Source organism: Hirundo rustica, unplaced genomic scaffold, assembly GCF_015227805.2.
Source record: "Hirundo rustica isolate bHirRus1 unplaced genomic scaffold, bHirRus1.pri.v3 scaffold_142_arrow_ctg1, whole genome shotgun sequence".
Lineage (NCBI taxonomy): Eukaryota > Metazoa > Chordata > Aves > Passeriformes > Hirundinidae > Hirundo > Hirundo rustica.
Genome location: NW_026690226.1, coordinates 15528 through 39486, shown reverse-complemented (window position 1 = coordinate 39486; position 23959 = coordinate 15528). Strand labels below are relative to the sequence as shown.

Here is a 23959-nt window from a genome sequence, read left to right as displayed (position 1 = left end):
AAGGCGCCTCACCCAGTTTCGGTGATCAGCTCCCCTTGGTGGCAGCCAGCACCGGGCGATCGATTGGGTTCCCGAGACTGTCCAGGGACAGACGAGTGGCGGAGCAGGGGGGTCCGTGAAGAGTCCGCAGGGAAGGACCACTGAAAATCTCACCAGTGAGTAAAATGGGATCTTCGGGGAGCAAACCTGGGAGGGCGCCCATGGAGGGCAGCACAGGTGAAACACAGCACCCATGGAGGATAGCACAGGTGAAACACAGCACCCATGGAGGGTAGCACAGGTGAGACACAGCACCCATGGAGGGCAGCACAGGTGAAACACAGCACCCATGGAGGGCAGCACAGGTGAAACACAGCACCCATGGAGGGTAGCACAGGTGAAACACAGCACCCATGGAGGGCAGCACAGGTGAAACACAGCACCCATGGAGAGCAGCACAGGTGAAACACAGCACCCATGGAGAGCAGTACAGGTAAAACACAGCACCCATGGAGGGTAACACAGGTGAAACACAGCACCCATGGAGGGTAGCACAGGTGAAACACAGCACCCATGGAGGGTAGCACAGGTGAAACACAGCACCCATGGAGGGTTGCTAGGGTAAAGCTGGGAAGGGGCCCCAGCAAAAGGGATGACGATCCCATAATACCCCTGGAGAGTCCCTTGGGGAGAATGCTGAGGTCTTGGGACAGACTATGCATTCACCCAGAGGTAACTATGGAGATGATGGTAAAATATTGTTATTTTGTGTGGCTGGAGTATAAGTTGCCAAAGGGGCTTATGTGGCCGCCTTTTGGAACAGATAGAATTTGTTTGTGCAGAATTTTGTTGAAGTATTTAGAGGAGAATTTGAAAAGATAGATTGAAAGATATGGTTTAAGCAAGCAACAAAAGAAACGTATGTGTTAAAGAAAAAGGGAGGAAAAAAAAAGAAGGAAAGGGGAACTGGTGAGAATTGGGATGTTCTTCAGTACTTTCCCCTGTCTTGTCCTCCAGTGTTGCCAGCTGAACCAGGACCAGCTGCAGGTCCCCTGTATCCTCAACTCCCAGAGCAAAGGGATCAGTGGAATGTTGTTCCTACGGCCCCACCTGAGAATAATAATGGTGTAGGGGGAAGGGAGCAGCCTATCATACCACCACGTAGAACTAGGAGAGGAAATCAATTGAGCACATCAGAAGCCCCCCGGACCCAAGAGACAGGGGTACGCCAGATGCCACTCCACCAAGTTCCTTTGGGGGGTCAGGGGGGAGGGTTTGGGTTTGTAATTGTACCACTTACTACCCAGGATATAAGGGGGTTGAAGAAAGAATTACTCCCATATTTGGATGATCCCATAGGGCTGGGGGGAAAGAATATTTAGGAAACGTGGATTATACATGGAAGGATTGGGATTTTCTCCTGGGGATTTTGTTTGGGTCATCAGAGAAATGAATGATTTTGCAGAAAGCTCGGCAGCTGTGGGAGGATGAACATCCACAAGCAGCAGCAGGGGCTGGACCTAATGTACCTACAGTGGATGATGCCATCCCCCAGGTGGACCCCCAGTGGAACCCAAATGAGGAGACCAGTTTGGCTTGCCTCTGCAATTACCTTGTTTATTTAATTAGGGCAATTAAATCAGCAGTTCCCAGAACTAACAACAGAGCTGAGGCTATGTCCTTAGAACAGGAGAAACATGAAAGCCCCTCTCACTGGTTAGAGAGGATTAGAGAGGCCTTGTGGAAACACGGGGGATGGATCCAGAGGGCCTTTGACACACTGTTGAAGGTACAATTTGTTACAAAGGCCTGGCCTGACATACGGAAAGGGGTACAGAAAGATGAAGAGTGGCAGAACAAGCCTCTAGAAGAACTAGTCAGAAAAACACAGCAGATATATGTAAGGAGGGATGAGGAAAAGGTAAAGGCTAAGGCAAAGATGATGGCAGAGTTTTTGCAGCCACAGAAGAATAAACTGCAGGGTCCAAGGGGTCCCCAGGACAGAGGGGACGGGGTCGGCCACAGGGAAGTGGCAGAGGCATTCATTCCCTCCTCGGCAGGGGAGAGCTGACCCAAACAGCGGTTGGGAAGGAACCAGTGTGCTATCTGCCGGGCAGAAGGGCATTGGAAAAGGGAGTGTCCGCAGAAACAGCTGGACCCTCAGGAGGAGGAAATCCAGAGGATAATGAAAATGGATTGTTAGGGGTGTCGGGGGCTCCCATTATATCAAGGACCCACCACTCAGGAGCCCTTGATAACATTTAAGGTGGGCCCAGATCGAGAGGAAATGTGTTTTCTGGTAGATACAGGAGCTTCTCAATCCACTTTAAATTTTATACCTGGGGAGGGGGGGAATTATCAAAAAGATCATTAGTCATTCAAGGAGTGAGTGGAAAAGATGAGCGAGTGTATTTTATTCCACCGCTATTAATAGATGTGGGGGACAGGTTTGAAATACACGAATTCCTGTTTGTTCCTAATTGTGATTGTAATTTACTGGGAAGGGATTTGATGGCTAAAGTGGGAATGCAAATTGGTATCGTAAAAAATGACACAGAGTCCAACACTGTGATAGCTTTGTGTAAAATGTCTGAGAAGGCTTATGCTGAAATAAATCCAGAAGTGTAGGCAGCCCCAGGAAAATAGGGAAAACTAGACATAGAGCCTCTCCAAATTACTTTGAAACAACCAGGACAAGTAGTGTCTAAAAAGCAATACCCTCTTTCAAGGGAGGGAAAGAAGGGGTTACAGCCTGTCCTGGTTTGGGACAAATTTGGGAGAAAACCCCTGTATAGGATCCCTCTAAGGAAGCAAACCCACGTGGCCCCTCCCTCCAACCGGTCCGAAAAAAAAACCCAAAACCCTCTTTGGAGAAAAGTGGGAAAAACTATTTTACTAAACAAATGAAGTGCATACAAGTATAAAGAATGAATAGTATGAAACAATAAAACCTCTCCTTCTGAAGTGAGATGGCAAATTGAGAAAGTCCTTGCCGTGCGTGTAGCTCGGCTCTCTCTCAGCGTCTCCTCAGTCCCAGTCCCTCCGGCGCTGCTGGAAAATGCCGAGGTCCAGGCCCCGGTGGGCCGCAGGTGCAGCCCCCAGTGCTCCCCTGGGTTTTCAGTCCAGAGCAGGTTTAAACAGTTCCAAGAAAAAGGAAAAAAACAGTCCAGGGAAATTCTCTGCCCTAGCTAGCTGAAACTAACTAAAAGCAAAAAAAGATCTCTGTCCTGCCGTCTCTCCAAGCCTCCACCGAACACCCCGTCCGCAGAAGAATGTGGAGGAGTCAGGCAGTTTTCTCAAAACAAACTCCGCGCTTCTCCTTGCTCTTAGAACCAGTCTTAAAGGCACAGGACTCAACATACAGCACAAACAGAACAGACAATTGGGGATACAAGCATCATAAAGTTACCCTAGGACATTCCACCCCTTGTATCCCCATATCGTCAATTTACTAAAACTAATATATATTCCAGCTCTACACACACATACATCTATATAAAAACAATATGCAATATACAGTTACATACAGTGGCAGTACCATTCAGCACACAGCGATAATTACACACGGTTCTCACCCAACAATCAAATCTCCCTGGGGTACACATCTGTGGTTCCATCTTTCTGCATTTCCCACCATGTGCAGCCCGGTCCCTGAGCAAAGACAATCCCACGGATGGGATCCTCTGTACTTGAAGCAGAATTGATCCAAACTGTCTTCCCTAACAAACCTCTTACATGTACTACTGGGACTTTCTCTCCATCTACTGTATGTAGGGACTCAGACTGGGCAGGGCCTGCTCTGTTGGTGGAACCTCGGGTGTTAACTAACCAGGTGGCTTTTGCTAGATGCTGCTCTCAGTTTTTGAATGATCCCCCACCCAGTGCTTTCAGGGTGGTTTTTAGCAGTCCATTGTATCTTTCTACTTTCCCTGAAGCTGGTGCATGATAGGGGATATGGTACACCCACTCAATGCCATGTTCCCTAGCCCAGTTGTTGATGAGGCTGTTCTTGAAATGAGTTCCATTTTCTGACTCAATCCTCTCAGGGGTACCATGCCTCCAAAGAACTTGTTTTTCAAGGCCCAGGATGGTGTTACGGGCTGTAGCGTGGGGCACAGGGTAGGTCTCCAACCATCCTGTGGTGGCCTCTACCATTGTGAGCACATAGCACTTGCCATGGCGGGTTTGGGGAAGGGTGATGTAGTCAATCTGCCAGGCTTCCCCGTACTTATACTTGGACCATCGCCCGCCATACCATAGGGGCTTCACCCGCTTGGCCTGCTTGATGGCAGCACACGTCTCACAGTCATGGATAACCTGAGAAAAACTGTCCATGGTTAGATCCACCCCTTGGTCTCAGGCCCACTTATAGGTGGCATCTCTGCCCTGGTGACCTGAGGCATCATGGGCCCATCGAGCTAGAAACAACTCTCCCTTGTGTTGCCAATCTAAGTCTATCTTTGACACCTCTATCTTTGCAGCCTGATCTACCTGCTCGTTGTTTCGGTGCTCCTCATTAGTCCGACTCTTGGGGACATGGGCATCTACATGACGGACTTTGACAGGTAGCTTCTCTACCCGAGTGGCAATGTCCTTCCACTCATCTGCAGCCCAGATTGGCTTTCCCCTATGCTGCCAATTGGCCTTTTTCCACCTGTCCAGCCAACCCCACAGAGTATTGGCCACCATCCACAAATCAGTGCAGAGGTAGAGCTTTGGCCACTTCTCTCTTTCAGCAATGTCCAGGGCCAGTTGAACAGCTTTGAGTTCAGCGAGTTGGCTTGACCCACCTTCTCCTTCAGTGGCTTGTGCAACCTGTCGTGTGGGACTCCATACAGCTGCTTTCCACGTTCGTTTCATCCCTACGATGCGGCAGGAACCGTCAGTGAAAAGAGCGTAGCGTGTTTCTTCTGCTGGCAGTTGGTTGTATGGTGGAGCTTCTTCAGCACGTGTCACTTGTTCCTGCTCCTCTTCATGCATGAGACCAAAGTTTTCGCCTTCCAGCCAGTTTGTAATTATCTCCAAAATCCCAGGGCGATTTGGGTTTCCAATGCGGGCGCGCTGAGTGATGAGGGCAATCCATTTGCTCCATGTGGCGTTGGTGCCGTGATGGGTGGAGGGAACTTTTCCTTTAAACATCCACCCCAGCACCAGTAGCTGGGGTGCCAGCAGGAGTTGTGCTTCTGTGCTAATCACCTCTGAGGCAGCTTGAACTCCTTCATAGGCGGCCAAGATTTCCTTCTCTGTTGGAGTGTAGTTGGCTTCGGACCCTCTGTAGCTTCAGCTCCAGAATCCCAGTGGTCGGCCTTGAGTCTCCCCAGGCACCTTCTGCCAAAGGCTCCAGGACAGGCCATTGTTCCTGGCTGCTGAGTACAGCACGTTCTTCACATCTGGTCCCGTCCTCACTGGGCCCAGGGCTACTGCATGAGCGATCTCCTGCTTGATCTGGGCAAAGGCTTGTTGCTGTTCAGGGCCCCAGTGGAAATCGTTCTTCTTGCAGGTGACCAGGTAGAGAGGGCTCACAGTCTGGCTGTACTCAGGAATGTGCATCCTCCAGAAACCTATGGCGCCTAGGAAAGCTTGTGTCTCCTTTTTGCTGGTTGGTGGGGACATTGCAGTGATCCTATTGATGACCTCAGTGGGAATCTGCCACCGTCCATCTTGCCACTTTACTCCCAGCAACTGGATCTCTCGGGCAGGTCCCTTGACTTTGCTATTCTTGATAGCGAAGCCAGCCTTCTGGAGAATTTGGATGATCTTCTCTCCTTTCTCAAACACTTCCATTGCTGTGTTCCCCCACACAATGATGTCCTCAATGTACTGTAGGTGCTCCGGAGCTTCACCCTTTTCCAGTGCAGCCTGGATCAGTCCATGGCAGATGGTGGGGCTGTGTTTCCACCCCTGGGGCAGTTGGTTCCAGGTGTACTGCACACCCGTCCAGGTGAAAGCAAACTGAGGCCTGCATTCTGCAGCCAGAGGAATGGAGAAAAATGCATTAGCAATGTCAATTGTGGCGTACCATTTTGCTGCCTTGGACTCCAGCTCGTACTGGAGTTCCAGCATGTCCAGCACAGCAGGGCTCAATGGTGGAGTCACTTAGTTCAAGGCACAGTAGTCCATAGTCAATCTCCATTCTCTGTCAGACTTACACACAGGCCAGATGTGGCTGTTGAAAGGTGAGTGGGTTTTGCTGACCACCCCTTGGCTCTCCAGCTCACGAATCATCTTGTGGATGGGGATCACGGCATCCCGATTTGTCTGATACTGTCGGCGGTGCACCATCGAAGTGGCAATTGGCACTCATTGCTCTTCCACCTGAATCCCATTGGATCTTTGAAATACCCATTTCAGAGGAAGTCTATGCCCAAAATGCATGGAGCTTCTGGGCCAGTCACATTAGGGTGTCTCTTCCACTCATTTCCAGATGCATTTCAGATTTCAGAGGCATTTCCAGTCAGGCTCACATCAGCTTCCACCAAAGTCAAGTCTTGTGGAGCCCCTGTCATGCCAGCAATGGAAACAGATTCTTCCCCCACATGTCTTGATGGAAGTAATGTGCACTGTGCACCAGTGTCAACCAAGGCCTCATATTTTTGTGATTCTATTGTGCCAGGCCATCGGCTCCACACTGTCCAATAGACCTGGTTTTCCCATGCCTCTCCCTGGCTAGAGGCAGGGCCCCTCTAAGCCTGGTTGTCCTTATTTTCCTGTGTAACCAGAGCTGCTTCCTTCTTGGTAGAACTTCCTATCATAGTCTTGTCTTCCAACAATTCACACGGCCATTGTGCCAGAGCATCAGTAGATTCTCCATCCCATCTTCTCATGTTTTCTCCACAATCACACAGGAAGGACCACAGCTTAGCCTGTGGGATGCCCTTTCCCTCTCTATCTGGGGAACGTTTGCGTGTGGTGCCAGAACCTCTGACCTGTACTGCAGAGATTTGGAGAAAGGCCTCTTTTATCTCCTCCATTTGTCTTTTAATTTCCGTGTATGCGTTTTCAGAGCTGCAATTCTTGCATGTGTTGGACCATGCACGGCATCTGCATATGCTCAGAGCTTCTTTGCCATATCAAGCACAGTCTCCTCCATGTCCTCCTGCTTCATTCTTGCTAAAGCAGAAGAGTATTCTTGTGGCCCAAGTCGTACAAGTTTTTGCCACATCACAGGTGTACATGGTACCAAGTCGGGGTTCCTAGTGTTTAGGTCATCTGAGAAGACAATCTCTGCCACTGCCATTTCTCTCAAGCATTGAATCCCTTGTTTAATGGATTTCCACTGGGTTTGCTGCATATAGAGATCGTCGGCACAGAGATATCTTTGTGCCACACTTCCCAGGACCTGTTCCCAGAGACTGCAAGAGTGAGCCTCCCTCATCATTTCTTGGTTGATAACTGGATCATGTGGCAGGGATCCTAAATGACTGCTTCAGTGCCATCCAGCATTGTAGCCTCGCCTGCAGCATCCCAAAGACGGACTAACCAACTAATTATAGATTCATCAGGTCGTTGAGTGTAACCCTTTCTTAGGCCATAATGTCCTTCAGGGAAAAGGACTCAATAGTAGCTCCTGATCTTGTAGCATTTGGTTGAGCTCCTGATGTTGTGCCAGTTGATTGGGCTTCTGATCGTGTGCTAGTTGGTCGGGCTCCCGATTGTTGTAGTGCATTAATTTGGTTTATATTGTATTTCATTTTTATATTGGGTTTTGTAATGGTTTCTTCTGTACCATCATGTATCACGAGGTTTGTCCCTGCTCCTTCTCCCTGCCCATCCTCCCACCCTGGAATGTAATCCAACTCTGTTCCACTCCCACCTTATCCTTAGTTGGGTAGTGGCTTGTCCCTGCCTCTAGCTCCTTCCCCCGTGGTAAAAGCCAGGAGAAGAACATGGATCCCTCTCTTGCGATGGGGACAGGGACAGGGACTGGACTGAGCTCCAGACCCTGCGGGGACAGGACCCCAGAATAAAGACATGATTCTTCCCAGATCATGGGCAGACTCCTTCCTTTTGCCATCAATGGAGACCTGCTCTTTCTAAAGGAAAAGGTTCCAGCAGCCTCTGGGATCTTTAAGGACCTGAAGGAAAAAATTCCATCCTGGCATGGATTCTCTCTCAAGCTAGCCAAGGCAAAAATGGAGCCGGGGCTCCGGGAGAGATACACTGTAGGTGATGCCCAAGCGTGGTGCCTGAAGCCACAGAGGGCTCTCAGAGGGCTCGAAGGACCACATGTGGAGCACGTGACCGAGGAACCCCACGCAGGCACATGAGTCCAGAAACGTGGCCCATCCACGCAGAGAGACAGACCGGTCAGGCTTGGTGTTCACTGTGGAGTCTCAGAAACACTGGACTGCAGAGAGAGAGGCTGCGGTTTTCCTTTGGACTCAAAAGAACCCATTGGATTTCTTCGAAGAAGCCCCCCCGATGGACAGGCTGCTCCCAGAGAAGGTGAGCACATGTTCGTGGACAGCCGACCCTGGGAACCGAAACTGGAAGCTCTTTTTGCACCAAAAGAGTCAGTTTCAGGCAAAGGGGAGTGACTGGGAAGTTTTTTTGTCTGCGTGCTGGATTTTTGGTAAGTATTCCCAACTCGAGAGTCTTAGGAAAAATCTTTCAGAGGCTTTAAACCTCAGGGAGGAGTTTTTCCTTTGGGGGAAGGTTTTTGCCTTCAGACAAAACCTTCAGGGTGCTTTTAAAAGCAAATTGATTTCAGCTGCACTGCCCTGGGGTGGAAAAAATAACAGTTTCTCCTTAATTTTTTTTTTTTCCCCTCTCCAGTGAGGTGGGTTTTTGTTTGTTTGTTTGTTTGTTTTTTCTTTTTTTTTCTTTTTTTTTTCTTTTGGTTTCCCAGTTGCAGTCAAAGGGGACACAGAAATTGAAAATCTGAGCCAAAAAAATGGATGCTAGGCTGTCTGTGTGCCAGAAAAGGGTCTTTTACAAAATTTGAAGTGCCTTGGATGATGGTGGGACGGATTGTTCAAAGAAACAGTTGAAAAAATTTATTCACTGTTTGTTTTCTCACTTTCCACATGTGTCCCTGGAAGAAATAAACTTCCCGGAATGTTGGGAAGCTGTTGCAAATAAATTGGCTGAATCATGCTCCCCTAAGGGTAAAAAACCTGCAAATTTTGCTCTTTGGAGCTTGCATTGCAAAAGCAAAATGAAGGAAAAAAACAGCCAGTTCTTTGCGATTTTTCCCCAGTTTCCTCAGTTTCTCCCTCTCCTGACCCCAAAATCCCTTCAACAAGCTTGGGTATTCTGAGGAAAGCAGCCCACCAGACAGGGCAGGGAAGCTGCAGCTCCCCTGGCTTTCCTCAAATTCCTGAGTCCCCCTGCTCGACTAATCCTGGCCAGATTCCTCGAGAAACCCCTAAACTTTCCTCAAACCACCCTTCTTCCCCAGTTTGTAAACCCCGTGTTTGGTTTACTTTTGCAGACAGTTCAGGTGCTCAAACCCCCCATCTCAGTGAATCCCAAGCTGGTCTCAGTTCTGTGGGGGGATCACAAGATGGTGGAGACTCCTTTGTTCCCCAAAATGGCAGATGCCAAAGGAGCCTCTCTCTTTGTCTGTCCCTGATTCCTGCAATCCCTTTCGCAATCCCTTCCTCTCCCCAGACCCCTCCTTCCCTTCGGTGCCGCCCCCGGCACTGCCCTCTCCTCTGACTCTGCCCCTACCCTCAAACCTCCGCGCTCCAACTCCTACCCGTGTGACTCAAGCCTCCAGCCCCTCCCTGCCCCTGGTTCCCACGGTTTCCCCGCCCACAGTCCCAGGTCCCACACTCCGGGGGGGGGAGCCGGGAACCTGGAAGCGGGAACCAATCCCAACTTTTCTGCTACCCCTGTCCACATAACGGTCAAAAAGAGGGGGGTTTGTCCATGGTGATTGGGACACCTAACCCCCACAAAAGCGATTCGGGATTTATACAAAGCTCAGATAAATTTTGGATATGAAAGTTAATACTTTCACAACCTTTTAAAAGGAAATTTAGCAGGGAATCCTATTGTTCCCTTTGCGCTCCGAAGAGATTTACTTCTGGAGCTTTGGCAAAATCCTGAAACAGCTGTTGATAATAATAATTTCCCAATTCTGTTAGAATATCTATGTGGTGATGGTGAATGGGTCTCAGCCCTCAAGCAGGCTCAGGAAATGCCTTTGCTTCAATTAGAACCTCTTGTAACATTTGTGGAGTGATTAACCCGAGCTATCGAGTTACAGGTTAAGAAAGAAGGAGCCCAGGAACAGGTCCTGGAGGAGATGGCGCTGACCAATGCAAATGAACAATGCAAGGCAGCCATCCTCAGCCTGTCCATGTGTGGTGGTTTCAGGCAGATTTTGGGAGAAGCCCTCCCACGGGCCCCCCTCCCCTCCTCCAACCGGTTCGGGAAAAGATTTCCTCAGAGAGAAGTGGAAAAAACCTGTTTATTAAACAGGCAAAGCACTCCCAGCACAATACCCGATGACAAGAGCTTCATGCCGCTCACGGAGGGGTAACAAACTTAAAGAAAGTCTCCTCTTGAAGATAGTCACTGTGCTCCGCCACTCCATCTCCGCTGACGTTGGGAGAAAAGGAGATGTGCAGGGCTGGTCTTGGTGGGTGGGTCCCCTGTGGAGGCCCCCGGTGCTTCCCCAGGTCCTTAGTCTGAAGAGGTTGGAACAGTTCCGAGGAGAGGGCAAAAAAAAGAAAAAAGGAAGGGGAAAAAAAGGAAAAAAGAAAAAGAAAAAGGCAAAAAGCTTCAGTTATTCTACAGCGTCTAACTACGCTAGCACTAAACTAACTAACTAACTGTCAGGGAAAAAAGCAACAGAGCTTCTTTTGTCTTGCAGTGTTCCAACTCCCCCGCTTCAAGGTCACTCCGATGAGCAGAGTTTTCCTGGGGAAAACAAATGGCGCTTCCCTCCCCTTTGCACCCAACAGACGATGGGGGATACACAGTCACCCCAGGACATCTTCCACCCCTTATCCCCATATCGTCGACTTACAGACAGAACCAACGTATATTCCACATAAAACTTCCATCCATTCTCCCCACAAAAAAAGAATACAAGCAATACCCGTCATGCTCCTGTCACGTTCCACACTGAGCCACTGAATCCAGGCCCCAGGCTGCAGGGCAGCAGGATTCCTCTCTCACTTACTCATACCTTCAACACTTGCTCATACTTTCAACACTTAACACATACCCTCTCACTTACACATTTCCTTCTATTTCATTCTGCGTGGTTTAATGTACAGACAATGGCAATAGCATTTAGCAGACAGTGAGGTTTATAAATGATTCTCACCCAACAATCAGATCTCCCTGAGGTACACATCGTGTTGTTCCATCTTTCTGCATTATCCACCATGTGCAACCTGGTCCCTGAGCAAAGACAACCCCATGAATGGGTTTGTCTGTACTTGAGGCAGACTTGATCCACACTGTCTTCCCTAACAGACCTCTGACATGCACCACTGGGACTTTATCTCCATCTATTGTATGCAGAGGCTCAGCCTGGGCGGGGCCTGCTCGGTTGGTGGAGCCTCGGGTGTTGACCAACCAGGTGGCCTTTGCCAAATGCTGCTCCCAATTCTTGAAAGATCCGCCCCCCCCAAATGCTTTCCACTGGGTTTTTAACAATGCATTGTGCCTCTCCACTTGGCCTTCAGCGGGTGCATGGTAGGGAATATGGTACACGCACTCAATGCCATGTTCCCTAGCCCAGGTGTTAATAAGGCTGTTCTTGAAATGAGTCCCGTTGTCTGGCTCAATCCTCTCAGGGGTACCATGTCTCCACAGGACTTGCTTTTCAAGGCCCAGGATGGTGTTTCGGGCAGTAGCATGGGGCACAGGGTAGGTCTCCAGCCACCCCATGGTGGCTTCCACCATTGTGAGCACGTAGCGCTTGCCTTGGCGGGTTTGGGGAAGGGTGATGTAGTCAATCTGCCAGGCTTCCCCATACTTATACTTGGACCATCGCCCGCCATACCATAGGGGCTTCACCCGCTTGGCCTGCTTGATGGCAGCACACGTCTCACAGTCGTGGATAACCTGAGAAATACTGTCCATGGTTAGATCCACCCCTCGGTCTCGGGCCCACTTATAGGTGGCATCTCTGCCCTGATGGCCTGAGGCATCATGGGCCCATCGAGCTAGGAACAACTCTCCCTTGTGTTCCCAATCTAAATCAATCTTTGACACCTCTATTTTTGCTGCCCGATCTACCTGCTCGTTGTTTCGATGCTCCTCATTAGCTCTACTCTTGGGGATGTGGGCATCTACGTGGTGGACTTTCACAGGTAGTCTCCCTAGCCTGGTAGCAATGTCTTTCCACTCCTCAGCAGCCCAAATTGGTTTCCCTCCACGCTGCCAATTAGCCTCTTTCCACCTCTTCAGCCATCCCCACAGAGCATTGGCTACCATCCATGAATCGGTATAGAGGCAGAGCCTCAGCCACCCCTCTCTTTCAGCAATATCCAAGGCCAATTGAACAGCCTTGAGTTCTGCAAGTTGACTTGATCCACCCTCTCCTTCAGTGGCCTCAGCAACCTGTCGTGTGGGGCTCCACACGGCTGCTTTCCACTTCCGGTTCATCCCTACAATACGACAGGAACCGTCAGTGAAAAGGGCATAATGCGTCTCCTCTGCTGGCAATTGGTTGTATGGTGGAGCCTCTTCAGCCCGTGTCACTTGCTCTTGTTCTTCATCTATGAGGCGAAAATTTTCACCCTCAGGCCAATTGGTAATTGTTTCTAAAATCCCAGAGCGATTCAGTTGACCCATACGGGCGCGCTGCGAAATAAGAGCAATCCACTTGCTCCATGTGGCATCAGTGGCATGATGGGTGGAGGGGACCTTCCCTTTGAACATCCACCCTAGCACAGGCAGTCGGGGTGCCAGGAGGAGTTGCTCCTCTGTACCAATCACCTCCGAGGCGGCTTGAACTCCTTCATAGGCTGCTAAGATTTCCTTCTCAGTTGGGGTGTAATTGGCTTCAGACCCTCTGTAGCTTTGACTCCAAAATCCTAGTGGCTGGCCTCGAGTCTCCCCAGGCACCTTCTGCCAAAGGCTCCAGGACAGGCCATGGCTCCCGGCTGCTGAGTAGAGCACGTTCTTCACATCTGGTCCTGTCCTCACTGGGCCAAGGGCTACTGCATGAGCGATCTCCTGCTTGATCTGGGCAAAGGCTTGTTGCTGTTCAGGGCCCCAGTGGAAATCATTCTTTTTGCAGGTGACCAGGTAAAGAGGGCTCACAATCTGACTATACTCGGGAATATGCATCCTCCAGAAACCTATAGCACCTAGGAAAGCTTGTGTCTCCTTCTTATTGGTTGGTGGGAGACATCGCTGTAATCTTGTTGATGACCTCAGTAGGGAATCTGCCGCCGCCCATCTTGCCACTTTACTCCCAGGAACTGGATCTCATGAGCTGGTCCCTTAACTTTACTCTTCTTGATAGCGAAACCGGCTTCCAGGAGGATCTGGATGATTTCCTTTCCCTTCTCAAACTCTTCTGCTGCTGTGTTCCCCTACACAATGATGTCATCAATATACTGTAGATGTTCTGGAGCCTCACCCTTTTCCAGTGCAGTCTGGATCAGTCCATGGCAGATGGTGGGGCTGTGCTTCCACCCCTGGGGCAGTCGGTTCCAGGTGTACTGCACTCCCCTCCATGTGAAGGCAAACTGAGGCCTGCATTCTGCTGCCAAAGGAATGGAGAAAAATGCATTGGCAATGTCAATTGTGGCATACCATTTTGCTGCCTTGGACTCCAGCTCGTACTGGAGCTCCAACATGTCTGGCACGGCAGCACTCAGTGGCGGTGTCACCTCATTCAGTGCACGGTAGTCCACAGTCAATCTCCATTCTCCTTCAGATTTGCGCACAGGCCAAATGGGGCTGTTGAAGGGTGAGTGGATTTTACTGACCACCCCTTGGCTCTCCAGCTCTTGAATCATCTTATGGATGGGAATCACAGCATCTCGAGTTGTCCTATACTGTCAGCGGTGCACTATAGAAGTGGCAATTGGTACCCGTTGCTCTTGTACTTTCAGGAGTCCTACTGCAGAGGGATTCTCAGACAGTCCAGGCAAGGTGTTCAATTGCCGGATGCCCTCTGTCACTACAGCCGCTATCCCGAATGCCCACCTGAGTCCTTTCGGGTCTTTGAAATACCCACTTTGGAGGTAATCTATGCCCAAAATGCATGGGGCCTCTGGCCCAGTCACAAGAGGGTATTTCTTCCACTCCTTTCCAGTTAGGCTCACATCTGCTTCCACCAAAGTAAAATCTTGTGATCCCCCTGTCACGCCAGCAATAGACACAGATTCTGCCCCTACATGTCTTGATGGCATTAATGTGCACTGCGCACCAGTATCAACCAAGGCCTCATAGTCTTGTGGTTCAGATGTGCCAGGCCAACGAATCCACACAGTCCAAAATACACGGTTTTCCCTGGCCTCTACCTGGCTAGAGGCAGGGCCCCTCTAAGCCTGGTTATCCTTCTTTCCTTGAGCATATGTCTTAGAGGTTCCTTCAAGGGGGTCGGACATGTCATCATCGTCATACCTGGCAGTTCGGCTACGGGCAACTGGAGCCGCTTCCCTTTTGGTGGAACTCCCTCTTTGAGTCTTGACTTCCTTCAATTCACGCACCCGTTGTGCCAGGGCAGCCGTAGATTTTCCATCCCATCTGTTCATATTTTCTCCGCAATCCCGCAGGAAGAACCACAGCTCAGCACGTGGAGTGTATCCTCTCTCCCTAGCCGGGGAGCGTCTACGTTGGGTACCAGAACCTCTGATCTGTACTGCTGAGATTTGGAGAAGGTCCTCTCTAATCTCCTCCCTGAGTCTCTTATGATTCTCATCTATCTTATCCTCTAGTTTCTGTAGACGTGTTTCTACAGCTGCGATTCTGGCGTGTGTTGGGCCATGCACAGCATCTGCATATGCTCGGAGCTTCTTTGCCATATCAAGCACAGTCTCCTCCATGTCCTCCCGCTTCATTACTGCTAAAGCAGAAGCGTATTCTAATGGCCTGAGTTGTCTAAGTTTTCGCCACATCACAGATGTACATGATACCAAGTCTGGGTTCCTAGTGTTTATATCATCTGAGAAAACCATCTCTGCCACTGCCATTTCTCTCAAGCGTTGAATCCCTTGTTCTATGGTCTTCCATGGGGTTTGCTGCATATAGAGATCATCTGCACACAAGTATCTTTCTGCCACACTTCCTAGGACCCATACCCAGAGACTGCAAGGACTAGTCTCTCTCATCATCTCCTGGTCGATGACTGGATCATGTGACAGGGATCCCAAATGCCTCACTTCAGTGCCGTCCAGAATTGTAGCCTCGCCTGCAGCATCCCAAAGACGGACTAACCAACTAATTATAGATTCATCAGGTTGTCGCCGGTAATCCTTTCTTAGGCCCCGAAGGTCCTTCAGGGAAAAGGAATCAATATTGGCTTCTGATCCTGTGCTAGAAGCTTTGGTTTCTGATTTTGGTGAAGGTCCTTCTCTTGGGTCATCATCATCCACTGGTCGATCGGTTTTGTGTGTGTGCTTCTTTGCCGGAGCAACTGCCAGGGGCTTAGGCTTACTGTCTGCTTTAGCTGCCAACTCAGGCTCAGGTTCTAGTTTAGCTGCTGGCTTCATAACTGGGGTGTTGGCTGTAGCCTGAGTGACTGGGGTAGCTGTTGATTTGTATCCCTTCCCCCCGTCTCTGTCTGCTGCCCTACAGTCTCTAGCAATGTGCGATAAGCATATGCCAGGGCCCAGCTTACTGCAGCAATCCTTTCCCCCTTAGAGCCATCATGGTACCTCTCTTTCAGGTATTTCCCCAGCTCCACTGGATTCTGAATTTGTTCCCGTGGAAAATCCCAGACTACAGGGTCAGAGAATTCCTTGAGGAGTTGGCCCATATCCTCCCATTCTCCACACCACTCAGGATTTCCTCTGCCTGGGTCAGGAGTTTCATCAGCCCCTCTAGAAATCTCAGCCCATATTCTAGAGAAGCTGCAGACTGTATAGAGGAGGCTTACCAGATGACAGACCAGAAAGATCGTCTCTTTAACACTCAGGGGAAACTCAACATTCTCCAACAATGATTTAACCGATTCAGAGGAGAAGAAGGAAACGAAAGACTGCAACGCTTCATCCTCTGCTCCTCCTCCCACAAACAGGGTGAATAACCATAACCATGACCCATACATAGTAGGAAAAGATCTCAGCACCTTTATAAACTTCCTACAAATTATTATCATTAAACCAAGGCCAATAGCTACTCTAATCCGTGTCCCTCTACTGTAAAAACTGCGTATTAATGACAATATTGGGGCTATCTCTGGATATGCAAATAAACCTAAGGACCACAAAGGTATTAAGACCTCAAAGAAGCCTAAGGATCCAAAACACATCAAGGCCCCCAGCCCAAGAGACATGAGGTCAAACAGCATAGTTACTGACTGCTAAATACTAATCAGCACAGGGTTTTTCCACTCTCTCGAGCCCCACGTTTGGGCACCAAGAAGTTTGTGGTGGTTTCAGGCAGATTTTGGGAGAAACCCTCCCACGGGGCCCCCCTCCCCTCCTCCAACCAGTTCGGGAAAAGATTTCCTCAGAGAGAAGTGGAAAAAAACTGTTTATTAAACAGGCAAAGCACTCCCAGCACAATACTCAATGACAAGAGCCTCGTGCCGCTTACGGAGGGATAACAAACTTAAAGAAAGTCTCCTCTTGAGGGTCGTCACTGTGCTCCACCGCTCCGTCTCAGCTGACGTTGGGAGAAAAGGAGATGTACAGGACTGGTCTTGGTGGGGTGGGTCCCCTGTGGAGGCCCCTGGTGCTCCCCCAGGTCCTTAGTCCGGAGAGGTTGGAACAGTTCCGAGGAGAGGGCAAAAAAAGCAAAAAGGAAGGAAAAAAAGGACAAAAAAAGAAAAAGAAAAAAAAAGCAAAAAGCTTCAACTATTCTACAGCGTCTAACTACGCTAGCACTAAACTAACTGCCGGGGAAAAAACAAGAGCTTCTTTCGTCTTGCCGTGTTCCAACTCCCCCACTTCAAGGTCACTCCGATGAGCAGAGTTTTCCTGGGGAAAAACAAACCGTGCTTGCCCTCCCCCCTGCACCCAACAGACGACTGGGGATACGCAGTCACCCCAGGACACATGTCAAAAGCAAAGAGTGAATGGGATGACAAGAAGTGCAAGGAAAGGGATGGAAGCCTGCCCAGTTCATCTTCATTCAAATCACATTACTTCATTCACTTCCACAAACGGAAAGTCTTTCTTTATGAAACAAGATTGCAATCTTGAAAACAGAGAACAAAGGCTAACAAACGCTCAGGAAAAGAGATATGAGATGAAACCGTGCGAATGAAAACAACTGAGAAAATTTGGAACAAGAGGGGTTGAATCCAAATGGACTGAGATGAAATGAGGAACAATGAAATGGATGACATTGGCCAAAAGTACTCCAATTCAAATGCCACAATCAGGCAAGAAAGGTAAATAAAAGAATGTAAGAAAAAGAAATGAAGAAATGCAAGCTTAAAATGATAAAGGGGAAATTCTGAAAGCATGTGAAAAGCAAAAAGTGAATGGGATGAGAAGAAGTGCAGGGAAAGGGATGGAAGCCTGCCCAAGTAATCTTCATTGAAATAGCTAGATTTCATTCCCTTCCCCAAAAGGAAAGTCTTCATTTTGGAAGTGGGAATGAAATGTGGAAAACAGAGAACAAAGTCTAACAATCGCTCAGTAAAGGAGATACGATGAGAAACAGTGCGAATGAAAACAACCGAGAAAATTTGGAACCAGAGGGATTGAGACCAAATGAACTGAGATGAAGTGAGGGGCAGTGAAAAGGACCAACACTTGCCAAAAATGTGCCAACACAAAAGCTGCAATCATGCAACAAAGGTAAATAAAAGAAGGAGTGGAAAATATATTAATAACATGAAAGCTTAAGATGAAAATGCGAAAATTATAAAAGCATGTCAAAAGCAAAAAGGGAATGTGATGACATAAAATGCAGACACAGAGAGGGAGGTTGTCCAATTAATCTTCATTGAAACCTCTAAACCAGGGAACAAAGTCTAACAAACGCTCAGGAAAGGAGATATGATGAGAAACAGTGTGAATTAAAACTACAGAGAAAATTCGGAACCAGAGGGATTAGACCAAATGGACTGATGTGAAATAAGGGACATCGAAAAGGACCAACACTTTTGAAAACTACTCCAATTCAAATGCATAAATCAGGGAAGATAGCTAAGTAAAAGAAGGTGAGGGAAAGGAATTGAAGACATGCAAGCTTAAAATGAAAATGGGAAAATTGTGAAAGCTCGTGAAAAACAAATGGTGAATGGGATGACATAAAATGCAGGGAAGGAGAAGGAAGCCTGCCCAATTAGTCTGCCTTGAAATTTTGAAAATGAAGAACAAAGTATAACAAACTCTCAAGAAAGGAGATGTGATGAGAAACAGTGCAAATGAATCAACCGAGAAAATTTGGAACTGGAGTTACTGAGCCCAAAAGGACAGAGATGAAATGAGGGGCAGTGAAACACTTGCCGAAAGCACGCCAATTCAAATGCTGAAATCAGGCAAGTAATGTAAATAAAAGAAGGAGAGGAAATGAAATTTAAGACATGCAAGCTTAAAATGAAAAAGGGAAAATTTTGAAAGCTTGTGAAAAGCAAAGAGTGAATGGGATGACAAGAAATGCAGGGAAACAGACGGAAGCTTGTCCAATTAATCTTCATTGAAATCTTGAAATGAGAGAACTAAGACCAAGAAACACTCAGGAATTGAGCTAGGACGAGAAACAGTGCGAGTGAGTACAACTGAGAAAATTTGGAAACGGAGGGATTGAGACCAAATGGACTGAGATGAAATGAGGCGCAGTAAAAAGGACCAACACTTGTGAAAAGTACTCCAATTCAAATACTGAAAGCAGCGAAGAATAGTAAATAAAAGAAGGAGTGGAAAAGTGATTGAAGACATGAAAGCTTAAAATGAAAAACGGAAAATTTTGAAGGCACATGAAAATCAAAGAGTGAATGGGATGACAGGAAGTGCAGGGAAGGAGATGGAACCTACCCAATTAATATTAATTTAAATCTTGAAAACCCAGAATATATTCTAACAAACACTCAGGAGAGTAGATATGATGAGAAACTCAACAAATTAATTCTACGGAGAAAATTTGGAACCGGAGGGATTAAGACCAAATGGACTGAGATGAAATAAGGGGCAGTGAAAAGGACCAACACTTGTGAAAGTACTCCAACTCAAATGCTGATCAGGCAAGAAGTGTAAATAAAAAAGGAGTGTCACGGCATCCAATCCGCGCCCGGAAGCGCTGGCCCATGGGCTAGCTCAATCCCTCACTGCGGCTCACGCGCTTAAGTTCGGGGTCGCTAGTTAGACTTGTTCTCTTCTCCCTGTGGGATCTTGGTTCCCCACGCCTAGGGATGGACCTGATGGTGAATGCGACCACGACGATGGAAAGATGGTTGACTCTCTGAGCATTGTTAACCGGGTTTTCTTAAGGGGGAGACATGACCGGATCTCTGCACTTTAGGGCCTCTGCTCTAGAGAGGGAGCCCCAACAACAGCTGTGCAACAGCTTATAAACAGGGGTGGTACAAGGGGTGGTAACAACAGGTTGCCCAATCAGGCCAACTTAGGGTGGAACCGGGGGTGTTAACATTCAGCAGGGGAACCAATCTGTGATGGGGAGAAGGGGATTTCCAGGACGCCCACCTATCACACAACGCCCTCCCTGGAACTTTCCAGGCTCCAGGGAAGGGCCCTGGAGTGACAGACAGGGCACCCAAGAGGGAGAGAGAGAAGAGTGACAGCAACAGGTGGGGGATAGAGTGGTTGACACATAACTGAAAGTTATATAACAAACGTAAGGGGGAAAACCATTGGGGATAACAGGGGCATATGGAACAAAACATTTTACAATAACTTTTTATAAAACCCATAAATTAATTACATAAAACATCCAAAATCTTATAAAACAACTTCTGCACCACCACATCTCCCCCTTTTTTATTTTTTAAGAGGAGGAGAACCGGAACGGGGGAGGAAGATTCTTGGAGTCTTGATAGAGGTCTGTGAACCAATGCTGATGGGTGGCCCACTCCTCCTGATGACATCCTTCTTCTCTTTCAGGGTCCCCAACTTCCTCCAAATCTCCCTCCAGTTCCCATGCCCTCCTCCATCTCGGGCGCTGTTGGCACGATGACGTGGTTGGCAGTGGGGGAGTGAGTGGTGCTTAAAATTAACTTACATACTGTCTGTTTGATTAACCCAAAGGAGACTAAAACCAGCACAAGAATAAATAGAGTTAACAGAACGGTTTTTAAAATAGATCCCCCCCAACCAGTTATCGGTCTCTTTCTTTATGCTCCCGACCATTTCACGGATCTCCTGGATGGCATCATATATGTTCTCAGCCCTGGATGATAAGTGAAAGCAGCAGAGCCCCTCAAAGTCCTCACACCGGTGACTGTGGAGGAGTAGCAGATAGTCAATTGCTGCACGATTCTGCAGTGTGGCCTGCCTTGTTACTTCCTCATCAGAGAGGAGGTTGGTTAAGGCGTTGGATGTCAAGTTTGCCTGCTTTGCCACCCAGCACTCTACGTGTGCCAATTCACCTAGAGCCTTTGCAATCAATACCCAGAGTAAAAAGACTGTGATTGCTACGCCTTTCGATTTGGACCAACGAATAATTTCAGAATCACAGTCGGCATCGAGTGCTGCCAGATCTCTCTTCCTGATAGCTAATTGGGTTGATTCTTTTCTCTGCCAATCCATTAGAGTCGTTTTATTGGGTGAGAAGAGGCCCAACTGGCCAAAAGTGCAAGGACCTCCTACAAGGCGAGGGGGGATGCCTGCCCATGCCCTGTCCCCACAAATTAAAAACACTCCCTTTGGAAGGGCCAGGGGGTCAGCCTCTAGGGTGGTCACCACCTTCACGTGACCAATGCGGTCACACCACCTGCCGGCAGTATACACAACCTTCGATTGATACACGGCTTGGAAAAACCTCTCCTGGCCCCTAGGGGGGGGAACATGAACTGAACACAATAGGAGGCATTAGACGACCCGAGGAGTTCTTATTCTTGGGGTTCTGAACTTCAAATTGGAAGGGCGGAAACATACTTCTGCCAAAGTATAAGGGGGTTCTTAACGGGTAGGTTTATCTTAACTCCAACAAAAGATTTGGGAGGCAAGTTCCAGGACACTGTTTGGCCTTCGGAGATGCCTTCACAGTTGACTGGTGTCTGCATCTCCAGGAGTTTTGATGGAAACTCCTCAGGCTGAAACGGGATCCCCACAAGGCAGGTCGTGAGGGGGTTGTCTGCGGAAGTTGCTGAGAGACATGTATGAGCCTGGCCCATGGCCCTCGCGAGTGTTGCCCATACGTTGGCCTTGGGTTGAGGGATGAGCCATCCGACGGTTGGGATGCTGAGACTGATGAGCAGGCAAGCCTCGAGGATCAGGTGGGGGTTCTTCAAAGGCAGGGTTCGGACCAGGACGGGTTCCATCTTAACTGAAAAAGACTGGAAACAGACAAATTAAATCGGGCTTAGGGGCCAGATGGGAATGGGAGCTCCTTCCATGCGCTTTCCTCCTTGCACTTCCGCCTCCACGCTGTCCAGGTGACTTGGGGCAATGTTATTCCCTTTTTCCCTGAGACCTTTGGGGCATAGGGCCTCACCCATTTGGATGGTAACCACTTCAGTCCCGTGGGGGTGGACGTGCAAGTGTACCCACGACCTCAAGTGACCAGCTTGTGAGGCCCCTCCGTCTTTCCTTTCTCGGGGTTTCTGACCATGACCAGTGGCTTCTCCTTGATGGTCAGTTGATGGTTTGCACCAAAGTGGCGGACAATTGGGGGGTTCAATACCTCAATGAAACAGTTTAAAAAATTCAGGGTGAAGAGGGCCCTGGCCAATTGAATTGAAGGCGGTTCCATCTTTAATACTCGCTCTTGTTGATGGAGGACCCTTTTGATGTCTCGGTGGGTCCTCTCGACCAGGCTTGACCTGTCGGGGAGTGGGGGATGTTAGTCTTATGCTCCACTCCCCATTGCTGCAGGAAGCTGCAGAATTCCCTGGAGCAGTACGCCAGACCGTTGTCGGTTTTGAGCTCTCTCTGGATGCCATAAAAGAGAAAGTCTGGACAAGGTGTTTAATTGTGTCCCAGGATTTCTCCTCTGTGTAGGCGGAGGCTAGCGCTGCTCCAGAAAAGGTGTCCACAGAAACATGTACATACTTTGATTTGCCAAATTCAGGGAAATGAGTGACATCTGTTTGCCACACCTCACAGCTTTTGAGTCCTCTGAGGTTGACCCCAGCACTTAAGGTGGGAAGTGCGTGCTGGCTGCAGGATGGGCACGTGGCCATGGTCGCCTTGGCCTGTTCCCAGGTAAGGTGGAACCGGCGAACTAGACCAGGTGCGTTTTGGTGAAAGAGTTTGCAGCTGAGTTTGGCCTGCTCAAAAATGTTGGGCAGTGGGGCCATCGCAGCAGGGGCAGCAAGAACATCTGCTCTCCTGTTTCCCTCCACAATGAACCCTGGCAAATCAGTATGTGACCTTGTATGTATGACATAAAATGGTTGCTCTCAGTGGGAGACAAGTTTTACTAATTTTGAGGGCAATTTAAACAATGCAATATAGGACACCTCTTGTAGGATGGCTTGTTCTGCCCTGGACACCACCCCCACCACGTAGGCAGAGTCAGTAACCAAATTAAATGGTTCGGAGAACCTCTCGAAAGCCCTAACAACAGCGGCCAACTCAGCAACCAGAGGTGATCCTTCCACTTCGGCAACGTCTGCTTCCCACTGCTGAGTCTGAGGGTCCTTCCAAGTCAGAAATTACTTATGGGACCTTCCGGACATATCAGTAAAAACTGTCAAGGCCTCTAAAGGTTTCCTGCTCCGAATGCTCTTTAAGGATAGTACAATTTTGGCTTCCTGATTGAAAATTTTGTGGGCTGGCCAATGGATAGAAACTTGTCTGGTAAAGGAGTCCAGCATGAATTGAAGTGCTTCATTTTCCTGAAGCAGGTGTTACAACATTGCCTTTGTAATTTGGCCTGAACGTAATCCGACTTGGAAATGGATACATGCAAAGTCATGAGATGTAAACTTTAGAGAATTAAGGATTTTAGAGGGGTTAAGATTTTAGTTAAAGATAAGCTTTGCTGAAACTAAAGTAGATAGGTAAGCTTTGCTGAAATTAAAAGTTGGTAATTAACTAAGAGAAACTGGGTTTGGGATCACTCTTCCATATTAGAATAACTGATTACTTGTCAACTTCACATTTGGTTAGCTGTGTTTATAATGAAGAATACAGAAACTGATGAATAACTTTTAGGAACAGAAGACAATTGTTGGCCTCCTCTGCCCAGAAACCCATTGAACAGTCACGAAGACAGGAAATAGGAGTCCTACCAAGGGTTCATTTATCACATTTGCATTGAAAAGGTAGAAAGGTCTGAATGAGGAAGACTCATCTTACTTCCTCATTTTGGGGACCCCTCCCCATAAAAAGGACCACCGACCCATTTCAAAGAACAAACTACGCATGCTTAATAGCATTTTAGCTAATTGCCATATGAAGCGGGGAATGGGATGTACCAGGGTTATGAATATGCATTTGTGTTTTGGGTATTCAATGCTTTTGTAAATAAAAGGGCTCTGTGATCACCTGTAAATTGCAGTGTGTATTTGGGAGCTATCCGCACACTGTCTGGCACCGTAATGAACATCCACTTTCTAACTTTAAACTGTTAGAGAGTTTTTGTCCGTCACAGTTGGGTATCGATACTAGATCAATACCCATATTTTCTTTAATAAGGCATTTTGGTGAGCCAGCCAGGAGACTGCTCTCTCTGGCCGTGGGGGCAGCGGGGTCCAGGACCCCTCTGGGCGCCCACCCGGAATTTTCTGGGAAGAGGGCTCCTTCGTTCCTGCTGACCACCC

At 48.4% G+C, this 23959-nt stretch overlaps 1 pseudogene; it reads left to right on the top strand.

Annotated features, from left to right (window-relative positions):
• Window positions 1–20231, top strand: part of LOC120747664 (choline/ethanolaminephosphotransferase 1-like) — a 52084-nt pseudogene extending 31853 nt beyond the window's left edge.
• Window positions 20232–23959: the final 3728 nt, after the last annotated feature.